This window comes from Papilio xuthus, unplaced genomic scaffold, assembly GCF_000836235.2.
Source record: "Papilio xuthus unplaced genomic scaffold, Pxut_1.1 DF829129.1, whole genome shotgun sequence".
NCBI lineage: Eukaryota > Metazoa > Arthropoda > Insecta > Lepidoptera > Papilionidae > Papilio > Papilio xuthus.
The window spans coordinates 1,339,337-1,344,805 of NW_013529520.1; positions in this window are offsets into that span (position 1 = coordinate 1,339,337).

The window sequence follows — 5,469 nt, forward strand, 5'->3', positions numbered from 1 at the left end:
TCACTTATTGTGTGAACGCTTATTTAAGTCCGCTACAGACGTTTAGTCAGACTACTAACAGTCGATCGGTTTAGTTTAAACTGAAGGTGTGTAGAAGGCTTAAGGTAACATTAAAACTTACGATTTCTAAATTTTTACATATTGTATTGTACGGAGATCCGATCAAGTGGTCGAGAGTTCGAATCCCATTCTTAAGCTATCACAAGTCAAGCTTAGATGGAATGGTTATAAGAATAAGTAGCAAATAGCTGTCGTCCGCGACATTAATTACAAATAACCAAATATCAAACGTAGTAATTCAAATAATCTACAGATCGGTCTGAAGAATGGATTATAGGGATCGGTTGTATGACACTCACCTCATATATATGCTTTATACAGAATAGAAAACAAATTTCTCTTGGCTCCGATACACGGCGTAAATAAACGCTGGAATTTAATACCCCTCAAAGACACAAGACTGACATTGCCCAATACTTGTGTACGATATGGGGTCATGCTTTAGCCGTTAACAAATATTTCACTTGATTTCACAGCTATGCATTATTGAAATTCGTCTCGTCCTCACCTCAAAAATGTTTGACGGACGGAATGTTCATTTAATCTAATTTTAGATCATATCTTATATTTACGTGAATTTATTCTTACTTATATTATAAATGTTAATGTTTGGATGGATGGATGTTTGTTTGAAGGTATATCTACAGAACGGTTGAACGGATCTCGATGAAATCTGGCATACTTATAGAAGAGTCTGGAAGACCATATAGGCTACTAATTATGTTTTTTTTAATTTCGCGCGGACGGAGTCGTGGGCGACAGCTAGTAATAGACAGCTAATATCGTCTTGATACTAGATCGAAATAAGCAATTAACAACTGCAGATTTTCAGAACTCTCCTGTTATTATTCTTGTAGGTGATAAATTGTGCTAAAACATCAACACATGAATAAAAAGACTTATTCATATCTCAGTTCTTCCAGAGGAAACAAAAACGCAAAAATTATCTCCTTGTATGATTTTAGTAGTAGAAATATCTAATCATACGCAAGTATTTACTATCCGAAATGACCAGTTTCCAACGCAAAGTATCAACCCCATTTATCTACCAATCTACTGGCTAATAAATACAATAATCAAATATTTATTTATTTGATCAAAGAGGTTTGCAAACAGTTTGTGTAATTAACATGGGACCCGCACGCATGGGCAAAATTTCGCATCCAATCAGACGTGAAGCTGTGTTTACTCAATTTATACTGGTCACCATTGGACATGGTGGGAACTGTTTGTAACTATGGGTCCGATTGAAATTTACATTGAAATGATAGTGTAATTACGAGGTGTTGTGTTACTTGATTTAATTTGGTACCTATTTTTTTTTTTTGTAATCACAAATCCACCACATGACCACAAATATGCATTTGTTTTGGATAATCTGTTAAATGGCTGACTTGATTTTGAAGGGATTTCCCAGAAAGGTAGCTGGTTGCATGCAAATTATAGGCTTCTTTGTACTGCGGCAAGAGGTCGTGGGTGACCGCTACTTGTAAAATAAAACTTAAAGATTAAATTGATCCCAAAGAAAGTCAATATTTGTAGAGTTAAAATATGTGATAGCCATCTACAATTATTAATTAAAATAGAATAGAATGCTCTGAACAAAAACGACTAGACTTATCGCTACAGTGAAGGGGGTAAAAGTTGGAGTGTGCAATAAATTTGGCAATTAACGGTCCCCGCCTACCTGCCTAATGTGTTTAGAACGGGCGTCAAAGTGCTTTAATTAATTACCAACACTCCCATACTATTGCCCCATTAGCGAGCCATTCGTTCCAGTATTTGTGGTCATTATTATTTCTAGTTATTAAAATTAACCTCTTTAAACACTTCTTGGTAGGTTAGACTTGTAACAAGCTTAATAGACCAAAAGGCAAATAATTTTTTTTATGATTTTTTTAGTTCTTAAATGAGAAAATAGCAGATTTTTGTTAATTTACTATTATTTCGTGTAACATTTCAAGTAATCTCTGGGCTTGTGTTAGGATATGGTTTACGACAATAGTTAAATGGCGGGATTCGAACTCACGACCATATGATCGGAGATGCGTACCCTTAACCGTTAGGCTATTGACGCTCTTAACTTATGTATTATCCTTATATAATATAATTTTTATAATTCTACATTTTGTAACTATACCAACTTACGAAATTTATTATAACAAAAAACAAAAGCACTAGAAGCTCAATATGAGCGAAATTAAATTTCGAACGGTGGCAAAGAAAGTATGAAAGCGTACGTAGCGAAAATCTCACCGGAAGTTGAAATCTCCAATTTGTCGACGTTTGCAATTGCAGTAACTTATACTAGAACTAAGATTAATATAACCTTAAACCATTTCCTGCGCCCCGCTTTGGCAATGCGCCCACAGCCAGCGTATCCAATGTTAATATATATTTTTGTAACTTTATACTATTATTACGAATTTTCCAAAAATGTAGTCCATTTGGTAATTTAATTTTATATCAGATAATGATGCTTTGTATCAATATTTTAACTTTTCATTATGTTTGATAAAATGCATTATTTTACCAAACCAAAGCAAACAGGCTAATTAAAACACACCCTGTATAATTAACAACAGAATCCTCGCGTGCCTTGCTCCGTGCTCAATCGAACGCGAAACGATGTTTACCAAATTTATCGCTTCAATTGAAAACTTGTCACTGCATGTTGTACGAAAACTGTTTGGAATCGGAACTTGGACTGAAATTTCATTGCATTTCGGTATCGAAAATGTTTTATTGACGTCATAAGCCTTCTCTGACTTTGCGATATAAAGATTATTTAGCTTACATAGAACTCAAATGGTCTAAGATAAAAAAAAAATATATTTGATAACTAACGAAACGCGTTTGAAGTCAACTAGCTGTCGCCCGCGACTCCGTCGGCGCGGTATTAAAAAAACATAATTAGTAGCCTACGTGTTCTTCCAGACTATGTTCTATATGTATGCCAAATTTCATCGACATCCGTTTAACCATATTGGAGATATCTACCAACCAAACATCCATCCCTCCAAACATTCGCATTTATAATAATAGTAAGATTGATGTTAAACATTTATATGGTTTCTAAATAGATATAGCCCTGATTTATCATTTTTATGTTCAAAGATGCCTTTAAATGGATTGAGCCAAAAATGTTATATATCACTTTAGTTCCAGCATGTTTTCATTGCCAAAATACTTGTATAAAAACATATGACATGAACACATATATGAAATTCTATCCAACTACATAAGTCAAGTTGTTCAGGAAACATTGATTAATATTAAAAAAAAAATATGATACCACATTAAGAATCCGTCGGCATTGAATTATGTCATGAAACATTATGACTTGAAGGCATAATCCATTAACTTATGAGTAATATATCCTCAATAATCCATTATCTCAAATAATTTTTCATCTCGAGCATCGATTGTAACTTTATCCTCTTATGTTGAAAGATTGAGTAACTCGTCGTTTTAAATAATAATCTTGTTTGTGATCGCTTTTACCAAAGTTTTTTTTTTTTAGTTATTTAACATAAATCTGTTTTTATAATTCATTTTTTTATATCATTAAAATGATGTAATAAAAACACGCTCGATAAGCCGTCAAATTATCTGTCAAATTTCTTTGATGAATACGTTAATCTAACATTTAAGATATGTAGAAAAGCGTCAAAGCTGAAAATTAAAAAGAAACACTGCCGTGATAACATTATATATAGAGTTCCTATAACAGACTATCTTGAATTCAGTTCATAGTAGCTTATAACCAACGTAGAAGTATGCGTAAATGTATGAATTTAGGAGCTAAAGAGGTATGTGAGTATCACGCCAAAAGGAGATCCGTGGTCTCTGCCTACCCCTCTCGCTTATGGGTCACACCCATTATGATTTTGTTGTAGCTTATAACCTTTACTTTAAGTACAAAAAAAACTGAATTTAATCTGATTTTATGTATCCGCAGTATAAATCCCGCAGTGGAAAAGCAGCTTAAAATTTCCCGTAAGCCGATATCCGATGCATCGGCCAAGTTGCACGAGTTTTATTTTTATTTGTGTTTTGATTCTAGTTGAAACTGATTTTGATTCAAGATGTTTCAGAAACTTTATTGGATACTATAATTTTAAAGATATTTGTGTCCATTTCTTTAAAAGTTTCTAACTATCGCCAGCGACTTCATTCGCGCAGAATTAATATATATATATATATTTTATATCAAAAGGTGGCATACGAGCGAGCGGCCACCTGAAATCGCTGAAATAGCGAAGTGATAGTTCCCCATAGACATACGCAATGGCATATGCGATGCCTACCTTTAATCGACGGAGGAGAGGATGCACAGAAAGAAAATATCTTCCCTTTCCATGCATCCTCTCATCCGGAAAGTCCACTTCTACTTCCCATCCTTTCTTTATAAAGAAAAGGATGGGAAGGGAAAGAGGACTCAATTAGGCCTCCGGGACGCACACTCATCAGACGAAACGCGGAATTGCTTTCACTTCACGCCTGTCTTTTGTTTTGTCGTGGTATTTCACCGGGCGAGCCGGGCCGATTCGTGCGAAGATGTTAAAGCGGGCTCTACCACTGTTAAAATGAATATAAAATAATTAGTAGTCTATGTGTTATTACAGATTATGTTCTACATCTATGCCGAATTTAAGCGAGATCCATTCAGCGGTTTTGGAGATATCTTTAAACAAACATCCACAGATCCATACATCCTAACATTCGCATTTATAATATTAGTAAGATAAGATAGTTTCCAAACAAATAGGTTGCTTTTTAAACAGTATAATTAATGTTCCTATTAGACGTCTTGTAACAAGTAGACACGTAAATTAAGTTGCAAGCGAGCACGCTAATCTCTGAACCATTAGTTAAAGTCAATCATACAGAATGGCTTTAGTCTTGTTACTACTTTGTCTACTTTAAATTACTTATTATTATTTTTTAAACGCGTCTTTCTTTTAAACTTCATTATGAGTCAATGACACCGATCTGTTTTCATACATATTTAAAAAGTCCTTAATCCTTCACTCAAAATTGCAGTTAAAATTTTAATCAATGCTTAAAATCGAATTACCTTTAAATAACAGGTCTATTAGAAAACTGGCTCTGAGAATGGAAATTATTTAATAAACTTAAGCTTAAGAAAAACAAAATACCACAAAGCTGGAATTACTTCTATTACTTCGTTTTATTGAATGTAAAGCTGGCGCCAGACAAACGACAAACTAAGAACATAAAGTCAAAGTCGTCAAACATATGAAGCGTTACAGCGCCACTTTCAGATATTTCATCTTTTCTTAAGAAACATTTCTCTTCATCAAAGAGATTACGTAACGAACATTTGCATGGGTAAAACATCGCAGTTTTGAATACGCCTACGGCCTCGGTTTAGCGATACCTTTA